This window comes from Castor canadensis, chromosome X (assembly GCF_047511655.1).
Source record: "Castor canadensis chromosome X, mCasCan1.hap1v2, whole genome shotgun sequence".
NCBI classification, from domain to species: Eukaryota; Metazoa; Chordata; class Mammalia; order Rodentia; family Castoridae; genus Castor; species Castor canadensis.
Window position 1 is genome coordinate 97,625,016 of NC_133405.1, and position 27,678 is coordinate 97,652,693.

Genomic DNA, 27,678 nt, shown 5'->3' on the forward strand with positions numbered 1-27,678 from the left:
TATGGCATGCTTCTTTTACCAGCAGAGATAGCAGAAAGTTATATTTCAGGATGGCAGGAAAGTAGAAATCAGGCTTTGAAATATGAACTGCTAATTGAAATGATATGAAAAAGAAAATACAAAAATACAGTGAAAAGAGGCTTGTACGAGAAGTCAAGAAGCCAGAGCTAGTTTACCACGAAGTGACCTTGTACATGTCACTTACCTCACTTCCTGGAGTGACAGTGTTCTTATACAGAAAAAAAAGCCAATAGTGTTATCTACCTTGCTAATGCCTTAGAGTTGTCTTCAGAGTCAATTGAGAATCTTCAAGATCTTTATAGCCTATTGCTACAGCCTATAGCTATATAAATTAAACAAGTATTACTTTAATTACTTTAGCATTTAATATTAAAAACAAAAGCAAAACTTAACCAACAAGTTTTAATTCACACCATCAATCTTCAGGGTAAAGGAGGTTGGAGAGGGGCTGTGCAAGAGCAAAGATGAAAGGTGTTCAGCAGATAAGAATTATATGTGCTCCCTCCTAGCAATTTGAAATGCATTGTAAGTGTTTGGGGATAGACTGAATTTTAAGGATCATATCAGAGAAACTACTCTAAAACTGCACGTATTCTTTTTTTTTTTTAGTGTATAAGGGTTCCTGTTTTTTTTAATTATTTTATTATTCATACGTGCATACAAGGCTTAGGTCATTTCTCCCCCCTGCCCCCACCCCCTCCCTTACCACCCACTCCGCCCCCTCCCTCTCCCTCCCACCTCCTCAATACCCAGCAGAAACTATTTTGCCCTTATCTCTAATTTTGTTGAAGAGAGAGTATAAGCAATAATAGGAAGGAACAAGGGGTTTTGCTAGTTGAGATAAGGATAGCTATACAGGGAGTTGACTTGCATTGATTTCCTGTGCGTGTGTGTTACCTTCTAGGTTAATTCTTTTTGATCTAACCTTTTCTCTAGTTCCTAGTCCCCTTTTCCTATTGGCCTCAGTTGCTTTTAAGGTATCTGCTTTAGTTTCTCTGTGTTAAGGGCAACAAATGCTAGCTAATTTTTTAGGTGTCTTACCTATCCTCACCCCTCCCTTGTGTGCTCTTGCTTTTATCATGTGCTCATAGTCCAATCCCCTTGTTGTGTTTGCTCTTGATCTAATGTCCACATATGAGGGAGAACATAATGATTTTTGGTCTTTTGGGCCAGGCTAACCTCACTCAGAATGATGTTCTCCAATTCCATCCATTTACCAGCGAATGATAACATCTTGTTCTTCTTCATGGCAGCATAAAATTCCATTGTGTATAGATACCACATTTTCTTAATCCATTCATCAGTGGTGGGGCATCTTGGCTGTTTCCATAACTTGGCTATTGTGAATAGTAAAACTGCACGTATTCTTGATGCCACTGACAGATCCTAGCTGAAGAGACCCCTGGTCTGATTCAGTGGAGTATGACTTTCCTAGAAAGTGGTATTCATTGACTACACCAATGTCAACATCCTGGCTGCAATGTTGTATAATAGCTTTGCAAAATGTTATTGTTGGGGGTAACGGGGTGAAGGGTACAGGGAATCCGTTTGTATTATTTCTTACAATTGCATGTGAATTTACAATCATCTCAAGATAAATAATTAAAATTATACTCACTTACAAACATTTAAAAAAATACTACCAATTTCCTCCTCTGTCTATTGACTTAGAATAGTTTATAACTTCCAATAAGACCAGCAATTTAAACCTTACTTTTTCTTCCTGAAGGAATAACTGGTAATTCATGTACTATGAAACTGCAAGAGGGATTTTTAGCTCTGCAATTTATTAACTCACTAGTGAAACTACTTACTCTCTCCAAAACACAGTTTTTTCATCTACGAAATGAGGATTATCATGACAGCTACTGTTTAGAATTACTGTTAGGGTCAAAAGGGATAACCCATTTAACATTATTGCATAGTCCTTCTTCACATAGTAAGGAGTCACCAACAGTTACTATTATTATTATTATTACTACTACTAATTACTCCAGGAAGCTTGCTCTTAGAGGCCTCCTTTTCCCAAATTTCTCTGGAACTGATGTCATAGGAAACTGGAACAGAGACACGGGACTCTGCGGCGAGGAAGCAACACTTTATTGTGCTGGCACAGACCCAGCGGACCCATGTCCAAAGGCTGAGCCCTGAGAACAAAGGGGTCTCACTTTATATACCCTTGCAAGCAGGTTACAGAGGTGATAAAACTTAAAAAAAAAAAAAACCAAGGTTTAACCCATATATAGTTAAATGCAATTCTACAGGCTACTTCACCCTAGTGCTAAGTGCCCCTCTACCCCTAGTGCTAAGTGACTTTCTTCATGTTTGGATTCTTTAAGTTTTATCTCCCTGCTATGCCATCCCTTCCCCCCTGCTACTTTATCAGAACACAGCCTGTCTGTTTCTCTTCTGGTCCTCCTCCCTTCTACATCATTCCCCTCTTTGATGCTCAGACCCACCTAGGGTCAAAGAGCATCATCCCGATCTAGGCGTTTGTATTTCCATAGCATCGTTACATGGGAGGCCATTTTCCTTTCTGTAATAGCCTCCATAATAGCCCTGATAGATCGCAGTACCAGGGGAACCAGGCAGGGTAACATCAGACACACTCCCAAGATTAGACCCATTGCTCCTATCAGAGTTTTGAATCCACACAAGACAAAGAACCACCTGCCAAACAGACTGTTTGGATCCCATCCTTTCCACACCTAATATTAGTGGCAATTTCTGTTACTGCTTGACCATTGTCACCTATGTGGAGGCAACAGTCTGATTGGTTGAACTTGCCACATGCTCCCCCCACTTCAGCTAACAGACAATCCAAGGCCAGGCATTTTTGATATATAGCAGCTTGCATTTAGGTCTGTTGCTTGCCAGTAGCACCAGAGCAGAGGCAGTCTGGTTGGTAATAATTTCCACAATGGCCTGTGACCTAATAATACTGTTGAGCATATAGATAGGAGTCGGTAACCCCAGCTCCCACCCTGTGCCCCGGTGGCTGGTCCATAGGTCTCAATAATCCTCTGGGGAGGCCATTTGTCTTCTCCCCATCTCTGTCGGCTCCCCACCTCGAGGTCCCTTTTTATTCTGGGCCCCAGAGTTTCATAAAGGGGAACCCCCAGTTGTTCCCCTTGGAGTCTGGGCAAGAGGAAGAACCCAGGTTGGATAACTCCGATAGTACAGCTTCCCTTCCAAGTCCTAGGGAGTTTGGTATAAGCTCAATTCCCACATATCCAAAATAACCCATCTGGTGCCCTCCACCACCCCGGGTTCGTATTGGTGAGCTTATTCCAATATTAGCCAGTTTTAGGGATGCTTTGTAATGGGCTTGCTTCACCAGAAGTAGAACAATTTAAGAGGCTGTTATTGGTTGGAGAATCATGACATTGGGAACCATTTTGCAGTGGGGAGTAATGTCCAATACCATTTAGGCTCATTGGGCCACCAGGTTAGATTAGTCCCATTTCAAGAGAGTACCCTTTTACAAGGGGTTTCCCCCACCCACTTTTCATTCTCTGACCTGGTTCTTTTGATACATTCTTCCCCTGTTACCTCTGATGTGAGAATCCAGGTCTGAGGTTGGTTACTCTCTTGTCTAGTTATGGATTGATTCCACAATAAAAGTTGGTAGGCATTTAAACTGGTCCCTTTTAAGGCCATTCCTCACTCATGAGGGCGCCTCTACACACCCAGCAGTTTGAGACATTTAGTTCTTTAGCGATCCTTTCCACCAGGTCTACAAAAATACTTTTTCCTATTGTCTGGAGGTCTAATCCTTTGCCTAATTTGTCTCTGATTTTATTATACAGTGGCCAGGTCTTTGAGTGGCAGCTGGCACCAGTCTGAGTGACAGTACCTTTGACACCTGGTGTGCTGTCTAACAAGTTGTTCCCGAGCTATGTCCTGGACTCCCCCACCATCATAGCTTCCCCAATATCCCAAGTAAGCCCAGCAGACCCATTCTCCCTGCTTTCCTTGACAAATATAGCCTGCATTGTTCCCCTTACTCTGGGACTTCCAGCATCACCTATCAGCAACCTTGCAAACCTGAGGAGGATAGGAGCCAATGTAACATCCGACTTGTTGGCAGGTGTATGATACAAAGTATGGCTGTGCAGAGGTCCCAACAAAGGCTCTCTTACAACATTCAGTACATGGGGGAAACCTTGCAAGGGCCGGTCCAAATAGTAAGAGTGCAAGTGTGTGGAGGAAAACAGGGGTGCGTCCCATGTTCGAGCTTCCACTGTGTGTAAACTAGTCAGCTAACGGAGTGAGTAGAGCAAGGCTGTTGTCTCATTGTTCATGGTCCCCTGCTGTTTTCTGGGAAGCAAACTACTGCAGTGGGAGGGTGCTGATGTTCTGGAGAGTGACCCTGTACAGTGAAGCTGGATAAGGGATGCACTTCCACATGAGAGAAGCAGGCTTGAGTTGACTGTAGTGGATCCAAGAAGCTATCTCTGCTACTTTGACTGCAGTAGGGGTGGACAAAATAACAACAAAAGGGCCTCTCCAATGAGGCTTTAATGGTCGGCCATTCCATTCCTTTACCCAGACAGCATCCCCTGGCCTATAAGGGTGCATGGGAGTTGTCAAGCTGACAGGAAGTCTCTCCTGGACCCAGTCATTGATCTTTGAAAGAGTCAACCCAAGGGCCTGCATCTGCTGCCTCAAGGGGAGGTCACCTATTCCTTAAAGTCCTCCCTTATGCCCTTGATTAAGGGGGTGGGCATCCATGAAGGACTTCAAAGAGTGAGATCTCTGTCCACTTTGTGGGATTAGACCTAATCCTTAGTAATGCTATGGGCAGTAATTGATCCCACTGCAGACGGGTCTCCTGACACAGTTTTGCTAACTAATTTTAGGGTTCTATTCACGCATTCCAGTTTTCCTGAACTCTGGGAGTGGTAGGCCATATGCAACTTCCAGGTGATTCCTAAGCCCTTAGCCATCAGCTGTACCACCTCAGCCATAAAGGCTGGCCCATTATCTGACCCAATTGACACAGGTATTCCAAACCGAGGGATGATTTCCTTTAACAGACATCTGGCCATCTCCTCGGCCTTTAAGTTTGTGTGCGGAAGGCTTCCATCCATCCTGATAAGGTACAAACAAACACCAACAGATATTTGCATCCTCGAACTCATGGCATTTCAGCAAAGTCCACAATAAAGTTTTCAAGAAAAATCATTAGCATTTCTATACACTAACAATGAGCAAACGGAAAAAGAATGTATGAAAACAATTCCATTTACAATAGCCTCAAAAAAAATCAAATACCTAGGTGTAAACCTAACAAAAGATGTGAAAGACCTCTACAAGGAAAACTATACACTTCTGAAGAAAGAGATTGAGGAAGACTATAGAAAGTGGAGAGATCTCCCATGCTCATGGATTGGTAGAATCAACATAGTAAAAATGTCTATACTCCCAAAAGTAATCTACATGTTTAATGCAATTCCCATCAAAATTCCAATGACATTCATCAAAGAGATTGAAAAATCTACTGTTAAATTTATATGGAAACACAAGAGGCCACGAATAGCCAAGGCAATACTCAGTCAAAAGAACAATGCAGGAGGTATCACAATACCTGACTTCAAACTATATTACAAAGCAATAATAATAAAAACAGCATGGTACTGGCACAAAAACAGACATGAAGACCAGTGGAACAGAATAGAGGATCCAGATATGAAGCCACATAACTATAAGCAACTTATCTTTGACAAAGGAGCTAAAAATATACAATGGAGAAATAGCAGCCTCTTCAACAAAAACTGCTGGGAAAACTGGTTAGCAGTCTGCAAAAAACTGAAACTAGATCCATGTATATCACCCTATACCAAGATTAACTCAAAATGGATCAAGGATCTTAATATCAGACCCCAAACTCTTAAGTTGATACAAGAAAGAGTAGGAAATACTCTGGAGTTAGTAGGTATAGGTAAGAACTTTCTCAATGAAACCCCAGCAGCACAGCAACTAAGAGATAGCATAGATAAATGGGACCTCATAAAACTAAAAAGCTTCTGTTCATCAAAAGAAATGGTCTCTAAACTGAAGAGAACACCCACAGAGTGGGAGAAAATATTTGCCAACTATACATCAGACAAAGGACTGATAACCAGAATATATAGGGAACTTAAAAAACTAAATTCTCCCAAAACTAATGAACCAATAAAGAAATGGGCAGGTGAACTAAACAGAACTTTCTCAAAAGAAGAAATTCAAATGGCCAGAAAACACATGAAAAAATGCTCACCATCTCTAGCAATAAAGGAAATGCAAATTAAAACCACACTAAGATTCCACCTCACCCCTGTTAGAATAGCCATCATCAGCAACACCACCAACAACAGGTGTTGGCGAGGATGCGGGGAAAAAGGAACCCTCTTACACTGTTGGTGGGAATGTAGACTAGTACAACCACTCTGGAAAAAAATTTGGAGGCTACTTAAAAAGCTGGACATCGATCTACCATTTGATCCAGCAATACCACTCTTGGGGATATACCCAAAAGACTGTTACTCCAGAGGCACCTGCACACCCATGTTTATTGCGGCACTATTCACAATAGCCAAGTTATGGAAACAGCCAAGATGCCCCAGCACTGACGAATGGATTAAGAAAATGTGGTATCTATACACAATGGAATTTTATGCAGCCATGAAGAAGAACGAAATGTTATCATTCGCTGGTAAATGGATGGAATTGGAGAACATCATTCTGAGTGAGGTTAGCCTGGCTCAAAAGACCAAAAATCGTATGTTCTCCCTCATATGTGGACATTAGATCAAGGGCAAACACAACAAGGGGATTGGACTATGAGCACATGATAAAAGCGAGAGCACACAAGGGAGGGGTGAGGATAGGTAAGACACCTAAAAAACTAGCTAGCATTTGTTGCCCTTAATGCAGAGAAACTGAAGCAGATACCTTAAAGCAACTGAGGCCAATAGGAAAAGGGGACCAGGAACTAGAGAAAAGGTTAGATTAAAAAGAATTAACCTAGAAGGTAACACCCACGCACAGGAAATCAATGTGAGTCAATGCCCTGTATAGCTATCCTTATCTCAACCAGCAAAACCCCTTGTTCCTTCCTATTATTGCTTATACTCTCTCTACAACAAAATTAGAGATAAGGGCAAAATAGTTTCTGCTGGGTATTGAGGGGGGGAGCGGGAGGGGGTGGAGTGGGTGGTAAGGGAGGGGGTGGGGGCAGGGGGGAGAAATAAACCAAGCCTTGTATGCACATATGAATAATAAAAGAAAAAAAAATAAATAAATAAATTAAATTCCACCTGAAAAAAAAAAAATAATAAAGTTTTCAAGAAGAGTTCCACCAACACTCTGTGCCGAGGGGGCGCTCTCAGCCCTTGTCTGGAGTTATTTTTAGCTCATAGGGTACATCTCTCACATACTGCCTTACTTACGCTGGAGAGCTTGGGGACATAAAAATGTTGGGCCAGGGTGGTCTCAAGGGCTGCTCACCCTGAATGTGTTCCTTCACGGAAATGCTTGACCAATGTACGGGCCAGTGACTCACGGATGGCAATGCAACCATCAGTAAACTTCCACCATCCATTTGATAGAAAATTTCCTTCCTAAGTTTTAAACCAAGCCTGTTCTTGTGGTGTGTACCATGGGTCCCATTCAGCTAAGGGGCATGGGAACAAGGCAGCTGTCAGAGCAGTTGGGGCTGATCCCCTTTGTGATGGCACTTGTTTGGCCTCTTTGTCAGCTTTCCAGTTTCCCTGAGCAATTGTTTTATCTCCCTCTGGTGCCCTCGGCAGTGTATAACTGCCACCTATTTAGAGGCCCACACAGCATCTACCAGTTTGAGGATTTCCTACCCATACTTGATACTTTTTCCTCCCGAGTTAATGAGTGCCCTTTCTTTATATAATGCCCTATGGACATGAATGGTTGTGAAGGCATATTTAGAGTCAATATAAATGTTTACTCACACTCCTGCAGCAAGCTGAGTGCCCGCGTGAGAGTGACAAGTTCAGCCTTTTGCACAGAAGTCCCTAATGGCAGCAAACGAGCCTCAATAACTGAGTCCAAAGTCACCACTGCATAACTGGCAAAGCATGTGCCATCCAAGACAAAGCTGCTGCCATCTGTGAAATATTCAGTGTCCATATTGCCAAGTGGCTGATTGGTTAGATCTGGTTGGCTCAAGAAGAACTCATTCATGACCTCTAAACAGTCATGCTACAGGGGGCCAGAGTCAATCAGCAAGAGGGTGGCTGGGTTTAGCCGGATGCACGGGTTTTCACATAGCATACTCTGGTATTTGACCATCCAAGAGTTGCTCAGCCAATAATTTCCCTTATAGTCCATGAGTGTCAAGATGGAGTGGGGAACCTGGACAGTGAGTTCTTGCTCTAGGGTAAGTTTGTCTGCTCTGTCACAAAGGCAGTAGTAGCTGCCAGGGCACAGAGGCAGGGTGGCCAGCCTCAGCATCAAGTTGTTTTGACAAGTAAGCCACCAGACGTGCCAGGAGCCTAGTAGATGAGTCGGGAGCCCAGTAACTGAGTCAGGACCCCAACAGCTGTTCCCTTTCACTCATGGACATACAGGAAAAAGGGCTTCATCACATCCAGCAGGCCCAGAGCAGGGACATTGATGAGTGCCTTCTTGATTTCTTTAAAGGCTTTCTCTTGATCCCTCTCCCATACCAAAGGCTCCCATTCTCCCCACTCTGTGGCTTCATAGAGGGGTTTGGCCAAGAGGGAGTAGTTAAGGATCCAGATTCAACAGAAACCTGAAGCTCCCCAAAACTCTCTAATTTGCCGGTGGGTCTTAGAGGCAGGGATGGAACATACAGCCTGTTTCCTCTCAGGGCTGAGCCTGCATTGTCCCTGGGACAGGTGAAAGCCGAGCATTGTTTTTGCAAATCTGGGCCTTTTTCCTAGAGACTTTGCATCCTGCTTCCCATAAAAGAGACAGGAGAAGGCATGCCCCTTCCGTACAGTCCTCCTGAGTTGGTCCAGCCAGCCTGGAGGTCATCTATGTACTGGAGGAGCATGCAGCCATACTGGTTGGCTGAAAAGGCTTTTAGGTCAAATGCCAAGGCAGTTCCAAAAATAGTGGGTGAATTTTTTAAACCTTATGGCAACTGAGTCCAGGTTAGATGCCCCTTTTCCCCAGTGTTGGGATTTTCCCATTGGAAGGCAAAAATTGGCTGGCTCCCCTGCAGGTGGGCTGATATTTTCCTTCAACAACCTGGCTTCTGCCTCTGGTCTGGGGGGCCTTTTGGGAGTCCCTGACCCATTGGGGACATTCATTCTTCCAGGGCCCTTCCTGACGACAGTAGGCACATTGGTTTCACCCTAGTTCCTCCCTATGACAGGGGTGGCCTGGGGGCATCTGTTGTCATCCTTGGGGATTGCCTCTGCCTCTACCTCTACCTGGATTAGCTCTCCAGGGCCCATCTGACTGTCCAGCAAGGGCTGCTGCAAGGAGGCCCACTTTTCTTTTCATCTTCCTGTCAGCCTCCCACCTAGCCTCCTGATCTCAATTGACAAAAACCTTTGTGGCCACCTCCAGAAGCTGGCTAGCGTTCATTCCAGTGAATCCTCCAGTTTCTGCAACTTTTGCCTTATGTCTCCCTGGGCCTGACCAACAAAAGCAGTGTTAATCATCCACTGGTTTTCAGTGGCTTCCAGGACAAAGGGAGTGTATAAATGGAAGGCCTCACACAAACACTCATAGAACTGGCTGGGATTCTCATCTGGCCCTTGGAGGACTTCTGATGTTTTTCTCATGTTCATGGCCTTTCCCCCTCCTTCCTTAATGCCTCCCGATACCGTTCAAGTTGCTGGTAACCTCAGCTATTATTGGTTGTCCCAATGGGGGTCTTCCTCAGGGAAATTGGCCTGAGTATATACTTGGGCATTTAGGGTGCCTTCAGGGACATGATCTTCTAACCACTTGAGAGCTGCCAACATTATACAGCATCACTCTTCAGTATTAAATAGAGTCAGAAGAAGCTGTCAACAGTCTGTCCAGGTGGGTTTGTGAGTCTGGATGATAGACTGCATCAAATCACAGACTGATGCTTTTCTGTGGAGTGGGTATGTTTCCAGCTGAGGAGGTCTGTGGTGGTAAAGAACTGATAGACAAATACCTGTCCTTCTCCTTGTATATGGCCTTCCTGATCATAATACATGGGGCTCTGGGCTTCCCTCAGGGGCATCTGCAGGGTAGCAGGAATCTGAGGAGAGGAGGGGTCCTCACAAAGACTAGTTAGATGCTCTCGATCAAGTGGGGGATGTGGGGTGAGCACTGGCAGACTCGGAGTGGATATGGAGTCCATTGGGCTCAGGGGGGTCAGAAGAGTCCAGGCCCTCCAGGGTTCCAAACCAGATTTTACAGGTGTGGATTGTCCCTCAAGTTTCCCCATCCAATGTTGGAGGCGGGGGTGTGGAACTGGGTACTGGTGGCAGAGGTGGATAAAGTGGCACATAGGGTAGTGGCATTTCCTCGAGTTGCTCAGGCAGTATAGGCTCCTTTGCTTTCTCTCTACACTTGGAAGTTGCAGCCACCCTAGCTACCATAATTCTATAGGCATCTTCCAGACAGGGCCTTAGCCATGTGGCTGGCTGAGGACAGCATCCTGCCAGCAGTCAATATAGGGAAATTGTTCTAGGTGCCCAGGCCTTCCTACAATTACCCTATAAACTTCATTAACCACGGTTTTATCTAATGACCCTTCTGGGGGCCACCCTATACCAAGAACAGGCCAATCTACTTCACAAAGGACCTTAAGCTTGTTAGGAGTTAACTTAACTCCATAGTTCTCCATTAAATCCCTTTTTAAAGTTTTTAACCATATACTCCAAGGGAGTGTTTTTACTCTGACTTCCACCCATCTCCTTCCATTACCAGACGGCAAGACAGACACAGAGGGGGAGGGGCTTTGGAGAAGAGGTAAGGGGTTTTCGGTTTTCACTCACTTTGTCCATCTCTGGCCACTCCCCTCATGCAGATTTAGGTGTTTGGCCTAAAGAGATAGTCATGTAAACCCCAGACTGGAGGCCCCATTAGGGCTCACCCTTGACCATGTGAGTTCGCCATGGACCCACAGATCGGAACTCCTCACTTGCTTCACAGCTGGGCTGCATCTCAGGCTTGTACTTTCACATGCTCTCACATAGCACAGTACTTCTGCTCTGCTTCCTGAACCTGAGAGACATGGTTTCACTCCAAAAGGTGGTTACTAGTGGTCTCTGAGAGGTGAGCAGTCTCCCCTTCTGCCTCCTGAGACAGGCCTGAATTTGAACCTGGGTTCTTACCAGTCTGATGGGAGGCGCTCCCCTCACTGGTTTCTGCACCTCACCGGGTTCTGTTGTGCATCTGAGGCCCTCACCCAGACTCGCCAGGAGGACAAATTCCTCCTCTGGATCAAGCTGTCCATTGGTGCCTGTTGAGATCTTCTCCCAGTGGTCTGGGGGACACACCACGTCAACAAGGGAGATGAAAAATCACAGTCTCCACAATCCTGGATGAGCCCCCAAGAAACTCAAAAAGAGACATGGGATTCTGAATGAGGAAGCAACAGTTTATCGTGCTGGCACGGACTCAGCAAACTCATGTCCAAAGGCTGAGCCCTGAGAAAAAAGGGGTCTCACCTTATATACCCTTGCAAGCAGGTTACAGAGGAAATAAAAAAAAAGGTTTAACCCATATATGGTTAAATGCAATTCTATAGGCTATTTTACCCTAGTGCTAAGTGCCCCTCAAACCCTAGTGCTATGTGACCTTCTTCATGTTTGGATTCTTTAGGTTTTATTTCCCTGCTATGCCATCCCTTCCTCCTGCTACTTTATCAGAACAGAGGCCTTTCTGTTTCTCTTCTGGTCCTCCTCCCTGCTACATTGAGGCCCATTGATAGTTTGTTCTTTGGCATATTAGTGTCTCTTGCAATCATTGCTCTTCTCCCCACCTTTCCCCTTCAGATCTGGTGAGCTGTCAAACTGTCACACCTCTTGACTGCATATAAGGCAATTTTGTTCAGCTAAGGACCATCCTCTTCAAGGCATCAAGGCTATCCACAGCTTTAAGGGTTGAGTATAATCTCCTAACAATCTATCTGTTTCACCCACTATACCCCCAAGCCAATCCCACCCCTGACTTGGCCTTATCTGACAACTTGCTCCTTTTCTCACCTACCATTGGTGAGGCATATCACAAAAAAGCATTCTGTCTCATACACATGCACTCTCTCCTGCTTTTCTCTCTCTCTCTCTCCTCTCTCTCTCTCTTTCTCTCTCTGTCTTTCTCTCTCACACACACACACACACACACACACACACACACACACACACACACACACCCTTTGCGTTACAACCACTCACACAACCATTAGTGAGTTAATAGATTTTATCTTCCCTAGACCAGCACTGCTGCAAGAAGCAGCAGAATAAACTGTTTGGGCATCAGTTTCTCTTTATCTTATTCTTGATTCTCATTGATGCCACTTCATGAAGCTAAGAAAAAAACCCCAAACCCTTGCATCCTCTCTTTATTATCAAACCACTTCATCCCCCCAGAGAACTTGTTAGTGAAAGTGTTCTTAGGTTCTGTGCAGGAGGTCTTCAGATGGTTGGCTACACTGTACCAGTTTGACAATATGGCAATCATGTGGTTAGGTAATCTGGACTCAACACACCTACATTCTGAGAAATATTTAAAGGTATGATCAGAAAAAGCAGAGCACAGATAGCACAAAAATTGAACGTTCACTGTTTCACTGTTTGAGTTTTAGCCAAATGAGCTACATGTTTGTAGGATTCTTTTTTGGAATGAGGTTGAAAGCATTTTTAAATATTTCTAAAGGTTGAAGTCTCCAGATTTAGGAGTTCCTAGGTCTAGGATATTGTTACAAAGCATTGATATATGTACAATTTGGGATTATGACATTTCAGTTACCTCTTTGTGATTTTTTTCCTATGTGTTTGTGAACCCATTTTCAGTACCTGGCCTCCTTCAAAAAATTCAACTAAACTAGTTGGAAATTTGCAGGCATTACTGATCCATGGCTTTTCCTGCTAGGTAAAATAACAGCTCCCAGGAGAAAAATAAGTCTACTGAAGTGACCTCCAAAGTGGATCTGACACTCAAGTGGCATCATGATGACCATGATGTAGATGTTTTGACATTGATGGGCAGTAGAGTTAAACAGATTAGGGTTCAAACCCAAGTTCTGCTACTTGCTATGACTTAAAACTATCATTTAACCATTCTAAGCCTCAACTACTCCACTGCCCTTGTAAGATAGTTTCTGTGGGCATTAAATAAAGTAATGCATGAAAAGCAAAGGAAAATGGCAGGCACTTGTCAATCAGAAGTAACTATCTTCTTGAGGGGAATGATTGAAAAGAAACTTAAAGAAGAAATTGCTGCTCCTACTGCTTCTAATGAGTATCATCACTAGAGTCAGAACAGTTCTTACAGTACATACTTAAGATAAAGAGGATATGTGGCTTGGTGGTTGTAACCTAGGGTTAGAAGCAGTGGGCAGAGTGCCACCAAGAGAAGAAACATTCCATACAGTGTTAGAATCATCATATCTGGTAGCAAATGATCAACTGGAAAGGTAAGGAAAGGCAGGTTTCCTGGCCTCTGTGATCTGGTTAGTTGAGGATTAGGGTCCAAGTATCTTTTTTTTAGGGACTATGTATGACTACAGAACTTCCTTTTCTAGTCAACAAGCAACTGCTGAGGTAGCAATAGGGGACTCTCACTAAACCCACACCTACACTATTCTCTCACTATATTTCCTGATTCTAGTCTTTTGGCTTTCCCAAGGCTCAAAAACAATCCTCCTTCCCCTAATAGAAACCTTTAGTCTTCCCAGCATTTGTAGAGTAAAACCAACCTTCTGCTGGAAGCCTTCCCACCAGCTACCTTTCTCCACAAACTTTCAATGCTCTGACTCATCCCTTCCTCTGATGCCACTCTTAGAGTCAAGCCATCTTGCTGCTGGTCTCCTTGCATCTCTTTGCGTGCTATTCCCTTGGCATGTCAGAATTCTGAGCCTGTTCCAGGAGGTGCTGCTAATGAAGAGCAAACTCAATGGCTGTGGTTACAGGAAACCTTCACTCACCTTAGGGAGGTTGATGAGAAGTCCCAATACCATTGAAATAGGGTGGCCTAAAGCCCAGTCCAGGTTCTGTCACTAACTTGCTTCTTAACCTGGGTACATGCAGCTCCTCCTGGAACCTTATTTTCTTCATCCCTAACAGGGTGAGGAGGAATAAAATTACTCATTGTTTAGATCAAGGTTTGCTCAGAAAGTTAAAAAGCAGTTTTGTGGCAAGAGCACAGACTTTGCACACAGACCAGAGCTTATATCCCCATGCTGCCAACTTATTCATAGTAGTACCCAATTTCATGGCTTCTTCAAGACTGCACAGTCAGTATGCAGCAAAAGCAGTGCTCAAAATTTGTGTGTAATCTTGGAGGACTAAATTGAACTTTCTCCCCTTCTTGGCTGCTGCTAAACCCAGTCCAATTACCAACAGCCAAGTTACCACTTTCTGCACTTTGCCAGTCAGGGCCCAGATTGCTCACCTCCCCACCACCCCAAGAAATTAGTGGCCTTTACCCTTCCTGGAAACTCCAGTAATAAAAAAAGGAAAGGGGGATGGAGTAGAGAGATTTGAGAAGTCACAGGCTTATAGGCTAAACCTTCACTTAACCCTGTTCCTTTCACTGGATTTCTTGCTTCTAAGCTTTTGGCTCCCTCAAAACTTCTAAGTGTTTGGATTTTTATTATCCCAGTGGACTAGTTTTAATAACAATGTACTCACACCAGAGAAAAATGACACATATATACAGAAAGTCATTGCAGTATTGTTTGGTAATAGAGTAAGATCTGAGAGTAGTGTCCATCAGAAACCATTTACACAAATCACATTATATCCAGACAGTGGAATGTTATACACTTCTAAAAAGAACTAAGGCTTCTAAATATGTACCAATATTGTAAGGACAAAGTGATATATTAAGTGTAGAAAGCAAGAGATGTTGTACATAGGGCTAGCGAAATGGCTCAAGCAGTAAGAATGCCTGCCTAGCAAGCGTGAAGCCATGAGTTCAAACCCCAGTGCCGCCAAAAAATAAAAAAGTATTGTACATAGAACACTGATTTATGTGAAGAATAAGAATATATTTGTATCATGTTTGTTTTTGTATAAAATATCTTTTGATATGCAAGGCACTTGTTAATCTTTTGCCTATTTAGGAAAATAAAATAGCATCATCTCAGCTTTCTTTTATTTCACTGATAGAGATCAGAGACATGGATGACCCTCTATCATTCTTCCTTAGCACGGAAAGTAGTGGAAGATGATTTGCAGTTCTGGGCAGTAGAAAGATCTGGCTTCTCGGTGCTATGGTGACCAACATGTCTTGGTTTGCCTGTGACTCTCCTAGTTTTAACAGTGAAACTCCTGGGGAAAACAGACAGTATGTTACCCAATTTCTCATCTGCTGCAGCCCTTAGCCAGCCAGGGAGCGATGATTCCAATAGTGGTATGAATGGAATTATGGCACTAGCCCCTGCTGCCACAATCCACAAGGGACTCACAGAGTGGCAGACACAAAGAGACAATGAAATTGAGGCCCAGAGAGGTTAAATGATTTGCCCAAGGTCGCACAGCTACTAAGTTCTGGAGCCAGTCTGTCTGACTCTTGCCAGGTCACCTTGACCCTGGGGAATGTAAAGCCTTCAGTGAAGCAGCAGGTCTGGCCTTTCTTAAAGCCTAAAGCACCCGGAGTTGCATTTTAACTAAATCAAACACTGTTGCTCTGAATCAACTTTGGCAGGCCTGTGTTGAGAAATGACTTTCTTCCTATCACCCCCACCCCCAAAGCAAATAGAATAGATATTCTGGGTTTGGGGACCGAAGGAGCTATAGGTGAAAAGCTGGCCTCTGTAACTGTGCCCATAGTGAGAGTTTGGTTCTCATTTGGGAGTGATCATCCCCCAGCTTGATCCAGCCTCCCTCACAGAACAGCGTGAGCAATTACAAACTAGTAATTGCTCAGAAGAGCAGCCAGCTACTAACAGGTTAGTAGTACATGCCACAAGGCTTGCCTACTTTTTGATGGGTGGGGGTGGAATTCAAGTTGACTATGAAATAGGGGCTCCTTATGAAGAGGAATGAAATCTTATCATTCGCAAGTAAATGGATGGAACTGGAGAACATCATTCTGAGCAAGGTTAGCCAGGCTCAGAAGACCCAAAATCGTATGTTCTCCCTCGTATGTGGACTTTAGATCTAGGGCAAATACAGCAATGTGATTGGACTTGGGTCACATGCTAAGGGGAGAGCACACACAGGAGGTATGGGGATAGGTAAGAAACCCAAAAAACATGATAGTATTTGAGGTCCTCACTGCAGAGGAACTAATACAGAACCTTTAAAGTGACAGAGGTCAATATGAGAAGGGGATCAGGAACTAGAGAAAAGGTCAGTTAGAGATGAATCAACTTACAATGTAATACATTTGTACATGGAAGCAATGCTAGGAATCTCTGTACAGCTATCCTTATCTCAACTAGCAAAAATGCTTTTTCTTATTATTGTTTATACTCTCTCTTCAACAAAATTAGAGATAAGGGCAGAACAGATTCTGCCTGATAGCGGGGTGGGGGGGAATGGCCCAAACAATGAAGGTATTTGAATAAACGAGAAAAAAATTTTTTAAAAAGATATTTCCTAATTACTGGACATCCGCAATATATGTACAACCTTGATATTTGTTATTTTTTCCATATTAAAATAATTAACAATATTACTTTAATATTGTATTCAGAAACCAAACTGAAAATTCACATATTGTAATCTAACCAAAGTTGTATTTTAAAATAGCATTGAAATCAACAGTGTTTTAGATAAAAATTCATCAGAGTGAAAAAAAGAAAAAGAAATAGGGGCTCCTTTTGCCAGGAAAAGGTAAAGAATTCCCCAAAGCCTCATGCATCAAAATCCCAACAGGCCACAGAAAAAGAGACACAGAAGAGCAGATAGTAGAAGCTTTGGGCCCCTAGGAGGAGCTTAGGAAAAGGTCACAGCAACAGCTGTACTTGGCCTTTCTCAATTAAGCAGCAGGCAGGTGTTAATTATGTATAGGAAAACGGGCTGCTTTACAGAACCAGTTGAGATATTTTATAGAAAATACTTTATAAATATGGAGTAAGAAAAATGCTTACCCTCGCCTGACAATTCATTTATACATGCTGAGTTAGAGCATCAGAGAGAGACTACCTGTGCCCAGGTGTGGGAGTTTCTAGGAATAATGGATCTGGAGACTGGCTTGTTAAAGAAAACCCAAAAGGAAACTGAACCAGAGTTTTCTGAAGCTCTAGCCTTTTCTGCAAGTCTGTCACAGTTTGGGCAGACATTTTGTGTGAATGCTGAATTACCTTGAAGTCCTGCATTCTTGGGATCTAAATAAAGCCTACTGATCTCTGTGGTGACTGAACTTGGGACAATGGACTCATTAGTTCCATACTCACTCTCACTGCAAAACAGCCAGCCTTGAGAGTTTAATAATAGAGACCACAGTGTTATATGAGTTTTGATGTCAGCTAGAACCGGCAGAAAAGACTAGAAGGCCTGCCTGAAGTGTGTGGTGGTTTAAGAAGCACCAGATGGTGGGTGGCACAGCAATTCAGTATGTACAGGATCCTGCAAGGCTTCCTAACTTCTCCCTATCTGCTGCATCACAGATACTTGCCGCAGAAATGTGGTAGCTTAGATGAACAGGATTATAGGAATGTTCCATTTTGTGAAATAATAGCTAAGTGGCTAAAAAGGTGGTCACCAAGCAAATTTCCCCATGCAGAGCCCCATTCCTCATTGCCTTTAGTAATAACCTTAAAATTCATTCTTCTGATAAATATTTTAGCTACAAAATCTCAAAAGTACAAAACCAACATGGACTATCTTATCTGAGAGGAAAAATGTCAAATTTTCTTTGACAATATCTTAAAAATAAAAAAGATATGGGCAAGTCACTTAAACTAAGTTCAGGATTTCTTTCACAGGTCAGAATTAAGTTACAAGATGCCTTTCACAACTTACTTCAAAGGGCTGTTGAAAGGACTCCATAATGAAAGCAAAAGCATTTTATTAATTATAAAGTGAATTCTAATGTGAATTCTAATTAGTTTTTCAGTCAATCTTGAACAGTAACTTTAAAAAAAAGAACTTCCCAGTTGCTCGCCACAGGGCATTAGGTCTCTAGAAAGGTGAAGATTATTAGTTGCCACTTGTTACCTAAGTTCAAGTAATGAGTATTCAGAGCTGTTCACAGAATTCTTTGGAATGCTTAGCTATCTATATTCTTGTCTTTCAGGACAAAGTTTGGTGGGGGTTGGGTGGGATATGTGTTCCCTCTGTACATACTAATTAACCCAAGCATTCCCAGTTTTCTTGTCATGGGGAGAGAAAACAGAGTCTACCAGCATTTTGTAATTGCGAGTCTTTGAACAAGGGAAAAATGGCCAAGTCTTCAGATTTACCATTTGGAAATTGCAGATGACATTGCAGTTGGTTGTACAAATCCAGCCAGTTTCTTGTCCTGACTCACAGAGGTGCTATGACGCCATACCAAAGTTGATCCTGAAACACAAGACAGAACAATTATTCTTATGACCCATTTTATCTCCCAGTCAGCCCCAGATATAAGAAAAAAGTTAAAACGACTAGAAAATGGTCCTCAGACTCCACAGGCTGAAATTCTAAATGTGGCTTTTAAGGTTTATAATTACCGTGAGGAACAGCAAAGGGCTGATAAGGAGAGGAGAGATAAGACCAAATTCCAGATGTTGGCCCAAGCCCTTCGACAAACCCCCTCAGCTTCCAAAATCCCGAACACCTCCCGGCCCATGTTTTCAGTGTGGCCTTGAGCAACACTGGGCCTGGGCCTGTCCTCAGATACGCCGCCCACCAGGACCATGTCCTAAGTACAAACAGGAGGGCCACTGGGAGAGGGACTGCCCCTCCACCTCTCAAGGCGGGGGTCTAGACCCCCTCAACGTTCCTCCTCCCTAACTGATTTTCTAGGACTAGCAACCATGGCAGAAGACTGAAGGAGCCCAGGACTCCCAGGCCCGATGACCATAACTTCACAGGAGCCCAGGTTAATAGCCATCATTGACAGTAGGCCTATCATCTCCTCCTAGATACTGGTGCCACTTTTTCTGCCTTGCTGGAGTTCTGGGGACCTATCAAGCCTTCTTCAACTGCCATAGTAGGGGTGGAGGGAACTCCTACTCAGCCCTTAATGACCTTTCCCTTAACTTACATACTGGGAGATACCCTCTTTACCCATTCCTTCCTAGTGCTACCTAATTGTCCCACTCCACTCTTAGGTAGAGACATTTTAGCAAAGTTTCAGGCCACCCTCACCTTATATCCATCCCCATAAAAGCCGTGACCCATCAACCCCTTGTCTCTATCCTCACGGTCCCTCCTCGCCATCATAGGTGCCTTGCTTCCACAAGCTTCTCCCAACTCCTTGCCCTTACCGGCAAAATTGGTGGACTCCATTGTATGGGATCTCAAAAACCCCTCCATTGCCTCACATCATGAGCCAGCTGTCATTACTCTCAAAGATCCTTCTACTTTCCCAAACCAACCTCAATATCACATTTCTCTAATCCATTTACAGGGATTAAAGCCTATCATCTCATAACCTCTTGCTAAGGGCCTGCTTCACCCAACCCACTCCCCCTATAACACTCCTATTCTGCCTGTAAAAAAGCCCAATGGGTCTTACCGGCTGGTGCAGGACCTCCGCTTAATCAACATGGCAGTGACTCCTATACACCCAGTGGTACACAACCCCTACACTCTCCTGTCTCTCATCCCCGGTACCACCACCCATTTCACACTCCTGGACCTAAAGGATGCTTTCTTCACTATCCCAGTCTACCTACAGTCCCAAAACCTCTTTGCCTTCACCTGGACTGATCCAGATTCTCATACTTCCCAACAATTGACCTGGACTATTCTGCCTCAGGGGTTCCGGGACAGTCCCCACTTCTTTGGCCAAGCTCTGGCTAGGGATCTCCTTACCCTCCATCTCTCCCCAAGTAAACTCCTCCAATATATAGATTATCTCCTGCTCTGCAGCCCCTCACTCAAGGATAGCCAACAACACACTGCCCTCTTACTTAATTTTCTGGGAATAAAGGAATACCTGGTGTCCCCTAACAAGGCTCAACTGTCTCTCACCCAGGTAACTTACCTGGGCCTATCTATCTCCCCTACTCATAAGGCTATCACCATAGACCATAAGGCCTTATTAGCCTCTCTCCCTGCCCCCACCACCAAGGCTGAAATTCTCTCCTTCCTCGGCCAGGCTGGCTATCTCAGAGCCTGGGTACCTAACTTCAGTCTAATGGCCAAGCCTCTATATGAGGCATCCAAGGGTCCCATTCAAGAGCCCCTAGACCCCTCTCGGCCTGTGTCAGGTCATTTTAAAACCCTCTTACAGCTTAAAACCTGCTAAGGAAAAACACCTAAGGTTGGTTATGTGGGTTTAAACAGTTTCATTTATGGGAGTTAACATCAAATCATTCCTTCATTAACTTTTCTCTGAAACTACAAAAAATAAATAAATAAATAAAACCCTCTTACAAGCCCTATTACAAGCCCCAGCACTTCGCCTGCCAGACCTCACTCGTCCTTTTTTCCTTTATGTCTCTGAGAGGCAAGGGTTTTCCCTAGGAGTTTTAGGACATAACATAGAGCCTTCCTTTGCTCCAGTAGCATACCTCTCTAAACAATTAGACCCCACAACCAGGGGGCCGGCCCCACGCCTTAGGGCCCTGGTGGCTGCCTCTCTCCTAATTCAAGAAAGTAAAAAGCTTACCTTTGGGTCCCCCCTCACTGTTTGCTCCCCCCATAGCCTCTTGGATCTCCTCACATATAAGGGTCTTTACTCTATGCCCCCCTCCCATATCTTATCCCTCCAGGTGGCCTTGGTCGAGGATCCCACTCTAACTTTTGTCTCATGTCCCCCACTTAACCCAGCCACTATTCTTCCTCTCTCTTCAACACCCCTCATTCACTCCTGCTCCGAGATCCTTGAGGAGCTCTTCCCCTGCCCAGAATACATTCAGGAGGGCACCCTTTCTCAGGCTGACTACACTTGGTTCATTGATGGCAGCTCCTTCATTCACAATGGACAGCAAAGAGCTGGATACGCCATCGTGTCTACTTCCGCCATCATCGAGACACGCCCTCTCCCTTTGGGTACGACTTCCCAAAAGGCAGAATTGACTGCCCTGGCCAGAGTTCTAACCCTGGCAAAAGACAAAACTGTTAACATTTACACTGACTCTAAATATACATTTCACACTTTATTGTCCTACTCTGCAATCTGGAAGGAAAGGGGATTCCTAACTACAAGAGGAACTCCCATTATCGATGCTGCCTTAATAGCCCAGGTCTTAGAGGCTTCATTCCCAGGTAGACATTATCATTACAAAGCCCACCAAACTGATTCTTCCATAATTACCAAAAAAAAAAATAACCGAGCGAATACAGAGGTCAAACAGCCCTCCAAACTGCACCCCAATTGGCCATGTACCCCCTTACTCCAGCTTCCTCCTCCCTCCCACTAAACTCTCTCTCCCCTCTTCTGAAGTTAAAACTCTTCTCTCCTATTTACGTATGATTTTTCATCCTAACCTTCATGCTCTTTACACCTTTCTCTGCCAATCCCTTTCCCTATCTCCAGGAAACATACAATACTTCAAACAGATTACCCAATCCTGCTCAATCTGCCAGCGCATAAACCCTAGCTCCAATGTTAGACCCCCTTCCTTTCATACCCACCAAGCCAGGGGATGCCTCCCTGCCATGGACTGCCAGGTGGACTTTACCCATATGCCCCCAGTAAAGAAAATTAAATACCTCTCGGTACTGGTAGACATTTTCACAGGATGGGTGGAAGCCTTCCCTACAACAAAAGGGCCTCCACAGTAACAATTCTGGTCACAGATATTATCCCATGGTTTGGCCTCCCAGCCTCCCTGCAATCAGACAATGGACCTGAGTTTGTTTCCTTTATCTCCCAAAAACTGACACAAGCCATCCACTGGAAATTCCACATCCCCTACCACCGCCAATCCTCAGGTAAAGTTGAGTGTGCCAATTGCCTATTAAAAAATACACTCACCAAACTCTCTCTCAAACTCCATCTAGATTACACATACACACACAACCAGGCCTCAGTCTCTCGCATTGCAGGAATTGCTGATTGCCCTATACAGGGATGTTCCTCTACAATCACTATTTCTGTTGACCTGCAGTCTATATTCCCTACTTACAACCCCTTTGTCTGCTTTCAATATGACCAAAGTAGAGACTATTGTAAAAATGTGACCCCACCTGAGAACATGCGCCACCCCCCACCAGCCAGAAGCAGCCAGCGGATCAAACTGCGCCCCAATACCCAACCCTTTTCTTCTCCCTCTCTCTTTAAGAAACAAAAACTGGGGGAATGATAAGAACTGCCCCTTGCCACCATTCTGCAGCTTGAGCCGCAGCTGGTCTCATCCCTTGCAGAACAAAGCCCCACTGTCCCTTATCTCCTGCCACCTCCCTTTGCCTGTCGCTAGCCCTTGCTTTCTCCCAAACACTACTTAAGGCCAGACCCGTCGAGAGAAGCTGCTGCGTCATTTTTTTCTCAGCCAGCCAGCCTGCTTATTAAACTTTTGGACCTGAGATACCTCTCGTGAGCCTCCTTTGTGTGCGGTGTGCGGCGTTTTCCTAACATAAATCACATCAATATTTATCTTCTCCTAAGTTGGTGGTATATCTCACACGTATGGGATCTTCACACACAAACTGAATTCACACAATGCAACCTCCTCTGATGTGTTCAAAAGTTACAAATTATTTGCCCATGGCATGCAAACATGTTTTGTTTGGCCCTCAGACATTTTTGAACAATTTAATTAGTTGATAAAATTTAATTAGTTGTAATTGCAAAATTACAAAACTTCACATGAAAAACATGGATTGTCGATTATGAATAAAGCTTCTCTAAACATTTGTGTGCAGATTTTTGTGTGGACATACCAAGGATTTCAACGGCTACATTGTATGTTTGATTTTGCAAGCAACTGTCTTCTAAACTGGCGGTACCATCTTGCAATCCTACCGGCAATGAATAAGAGTTCTTGTTGCTCCGCATCCTTGCCAGCATTTGGAGTTAACAGTATTTTGGACTTGAGCCATTCTAGTAGGTGGGTAGCAGTATTTCATGTTTGTTCTAGGATGTTTTAACAAAGTTTCAATGTTATTTTCTTGATGGTTGCTCTAGGGCTTATAATATATACCTAATTTTTTTTGGAATTACTGAGGATTGAATTTAGGGCTTGTGCTTGCTAGACAAGTGTTCTACCACCTGAGCCATGTCCTCAGTCCTTTTGCTTTATTTTTCGGATAGGGTCTTACACTTTTGCCTGGGCTGGCCTCAGATTGCAATCCTCCTACCTCTACCTCGAGTAATTGGGATTACAGGCATATACCACCATACCACACCCAGTTTCACAATACACACATTATATGTATATATGATATATATATATATACATATCACATATATATATATCACATATATGTATCTTAACTTATTAGAATCTACTTCTGATTTATACTAACTTAGTTACAGTGATATACCTACATAGTTCTATTATCTCTAATGGCCCCCCGGTTTGTGGAGTTTGGCTAGGATCCTGAGTTGAGGTTGGTGGCTGTGTTATTGGGAGTGGGCCCTTGTTAATCAGAATGTTTTTCTGTGTGATGAGTGTGGTCCAGAGGCAGATAAAATAGGAACTTTAAGCAGATTTTTTCCCTTCTTGTTCATAGTCATGTTATGAAAGAGCTTGGCAAATGCTGAAGCTAACATCTGAGTCACCTTGGACTATCATGTTCATAGCTATAGAGAGAGAAATCTTACTGTCTACATGTTCTGTAAAGGTGACTGCTTTTCAGAAGAGAATGCAGGTGTGTAGCTATCTGCCAGTCTGAGTTATAAGGCATTAAGCTGAAAATGGAAAGAAGGCTATAAAGGTACCCATGTTTATTGCAGCACTAGTCATAATAGCCAAGTCACAGGACCAGCCTATGTGCCCATTAACATGAATGGATAACATAAAATGGATAAACACACATGCATACATACAGTGATTATTCAGCTATAAGAAGAATGAAAATTATACTGTTTTTGGAAAATGGGTGGAACTGGAGATCATTATATTAAGTGAAATTAGCCAGTCTCACAAAGACAAATATGGCATGTTTTCTTTGATTTTTGAAAGCTAAGGAGGAAAAAAGAAAAAAAAGAAGCTCAAGTACAAGGGGGTCTACTGCAAGGTAGAAGGGGAAGGGAAATGGGGAGAGAAATAAAAAAGAGTAATGGGGGGTGCTGAACATGATCAAAGTACATTATATCCATGTATGAAAGTATCACAATGAAACCCCTTACTCTGTTCAGTGAATATAAGCTAATAAAAACAAAACCAGAGAGAAGGAAATAACCAACCAAAAATTATACAGTGAGCTATTACTACTAATACATCATATATGACAAAATAAGAACAGTGAAAGCATTTGAATATAGAACTGTTAAACCTGTTGAAATTACCATAGGAAGGGGACTAAGATAGAAAGAAGAAAAGTGGAGGGGATGAACCAACTCGGTATATAATACATACATACATGTATACCTGTCTTAAACAAATAAAAATGTCTTTTTTCAAAAACAGAGGATAGGAAGGTAAAACAGGTCCTGTCTGGTGGTTGGTACCAGTGGGCAGGAGGAGATATAAGGAAAGGAGGGTAAATATGGTAGAAATATTAAGTACTCATGTATGAAAATGGAAAAATGGGACCTACTGAAACTATTCTAAGAAGGGGGAGGGAGGATAAAGGAGAATGATGGAGGGGTGAATTTAACTATAATATATTATAAGCACTTCTGTAAATGTCACAATGTGCCCCCAGTATATATATATGATTAATATGATTTCATTTATATATATTATATATATAAATTAAAAAACCAAGGCCCAGAAAGTCTGTATCATGGAATGCTTTAGGTAAATAAAAATTATTTGTGGATAAAACAATAATTGACAGGACTGAACAACTTGGGAAAAGGGAAGAAATAATGGGTGTGGCTTTAGTTTTACAGACTGGGAACAGTTAAATTTTTAATCTAAGTCTTCAACAGCAAGGGGGTAAATATGACTTCCTAGATGTCATGAAGACTTAGTGTGAATGAGGATCTGGCAGAGGTAAGTTAGGACAGAGAAAATCAAATGCCACCATTTAAGAGTCATACTGCAGGTCACCTGGCCAGAGAGAGGAAAAGAAACATACATTCATACTGCTTAGAAAAGAGTTTTCTCATTGGTGCCTCGATTGCAACAATTTAAATATAATTTCTCACTATCCATGCCACCTCCTCCTTTCCTGCAAGATCGTATTGTTCTCTGTTCTGGCTCCTTGGTGTCATCCTTCCATATCTCAAGAGTGGGACAATAACCATGAAACTCATAAGTTATCAAGGGGGCTTAGGTAAATTGTGACTACTCATGAACTTATATTTCAGTTGACATACAGAGGCTCTGTCCACCTATCTATTTGGTTAGAGAAATGAACAGAGTGTATAGATGTGTGTGCTTGGGGGAATGGGAGTGGTAAATAATTGTTTAGATCAGGACCTCAAATTCAAATGCCTGCTAGAATCAGGCACCTTATCTGAAGGGGCAGCTGCTACATGGTTCGAGCAGATTGTTGCCACATGCGAATATAAGCCCACTGTTGCCAGATGTTCTGAAATTTTTAAATAAACAAGAAATCTGCACTTTTTTGGCAGTGCTAGGGTTTGAACTCGGGGCTTTGCACTAGCTAGGCAGGTGCTCTCCTGCTTGAGCCACCTCTTTAGTCCTTTTTGCAGTTTTGCCCGAGTGGCCTGGACCATAATCTTCCTATTTATACTCCCCATCAATGCTGGGATGATAGGCATGAGCCACCACACCCAGGTTTTTTCTATTGAGATGGGGTCTCACAAACTTTTTGTTGCCCAGGCTGGCCTAGAACTACAATCCTCTTGATCTCAGCCTCCTGAGTAGCTTGGAATGATAGGCATGTGCCACCAGCACCCTGCTGAAATCTACATTTTTATGTGGAATCTTCTGCCTTTCAAATATTATCAACCAATTAAAATCTTTGAAAAACACTAGATAGACCATTCAATAGTGAATTCTAATTCCGATGACAGAGGTAATACATGGTAGAGCCTTGATTTGGTGATTTAAAGTGGCTCTTTGTTCATTAAGTTTAGGTTTGATCCCAGCTTGGTGGGGATGAGTAATGCTCTCAAATGGCAGTCTTACATGTTAGGTTGTATTCTACAACATAACTGAGAATGTTTTCAATGGTGAAAATGGTAAGTAGACTCTATTCCTGGGTAGGGCCAATCAGTGGTCAGGCTAGGAGATATGTGAAGAAAGCAATCAGAAGGTAGTTATCTTGTGGTGCCCTTTTTATATGCTTACTCCTTACCAGCTCATAAGTCCCCTCAAGGCCTTGTGAGGAATTTAGATTTGGTTCTAAAAGTATTGGAAAGCTATTGGAGGCTTGTGAGCAATGAAGGGACATAATTTAACTTAATATTCTAAAAAGGAATACTCTACAAATGTTGACAGGAAGGTCCTATCTAGAACTACAACCTGGATATTTTGGGAAAATCTGCCTTTACTGAACTCAGCCTTTTCTCCTGCTGCTTGTACTTTCCTACTAATGTTACTTTTATATTCATCTGTCTACATTACCACAAATGGAGATGTTCTCCACAGTTCTTGGGTCACTATCCTAAGAAACTTAAAGCCTATATCATTTATGAGGGTAAATGCCTTTTCTGATGGAACTAACGTCCTTGTGTTCTTCCCTGGCCTACATATACGTGACAGAAATAAAAATCTAATAGCTAATCTTCCCATCTGAGAGAATAAATGACATGGCCTTGCAAATTGATCTAACTAATCAACTGCTGTGCTTCTGTCTTTCAGAAAATACTGAAGGAAGGACCTCTACTGAAGAACTGTAACTCCTTCAAGAGATGGAAGCTTAGATATTTTCTGGTTCAAGAACAGAATCTCTACTTTGCACACCATCCCTCGGTAACTAATCTTATCACTTGAGTTAGTGGGTGGGTGCCAGAAAATGTATGAGTGCAGAGATGACCAATAGGTAAAAAACATGTTGGCAACCATTAGGGTGGAAGTTGAAACACTCTACTCTTCCTTTAATTTATCCCTTTGGGCCAAATGGGGGAGCACTTGTCTTTCATTTCCCCTTCCTGTTTTTCTTCCTTTTCAAAGAGCTCCCAGTTAGACTCTGTACATAGAGCCAACTACATAATTTGTTAGACCAAGTGCAAAATGAAAATGCAGTGTCCCTTATTCACAAAGTAGGCAGGATACCATTAATGGTACTAACATATAATGCTCTGCATTTATACTAAAATATAAAGCAATGACTTGTGTTTTTATTTGCTATTTAACATCACTATAAGTAAAGGAAACAAAGATTTTAATAATTAGCCTGA

The 27,678-nt window shown here is 43.0% G+C and overlaps 1 protein-coding gene and 1 long non-coding RNA gene across 2 annotated transcripts in view; one reads left to right on the forward strand and one right to left on the reverse strand.

Moving 5' to 3' along the window:
• Window positions 1-14,141: 14,141 nt before the first annotated feature.
• The window catches only part of LOC141419714 (uncharacterized), a 73,233-nt gene continuing 59,696 nt past the window's right edge, over window positions 14,142-27,678 (reverse strand). The window contains exons 3-4 of the long non-coding RNA XR_012444331.1: window positions 18,566-18,665; window positions 14,142-14,269 (exon numbers count right to left, since the gene is read on the reverse strand). This is a non-coding gene — a long non-coding RNA (uncharacterized lncRNA). The remainder of the gene's footprint in view (window positions 14,270-18,565; window positions 18,666-27,678) is intronic.
• The window catches only part of Dgkk (diacylglycerol kinase kappa), a 75,966-nt gene continuing 64,230 nt past the window's right edge, over window positions 15,943-27,678 (forward strand). Inside the window, exons 1-3 of the mRNA XM_074062182.1 lie at window positions 15,943-16,105; window positions 23,121-23,305; window positions 27,140-27,250. The gene's annotated coding sequence lies outside the window, so the exon portion shown is untranslated. The remainder of the gene's footprint in view (window positions 16,106-23,120; window positions 23,306-27,139; window positions 27,251-27,678) is intronic.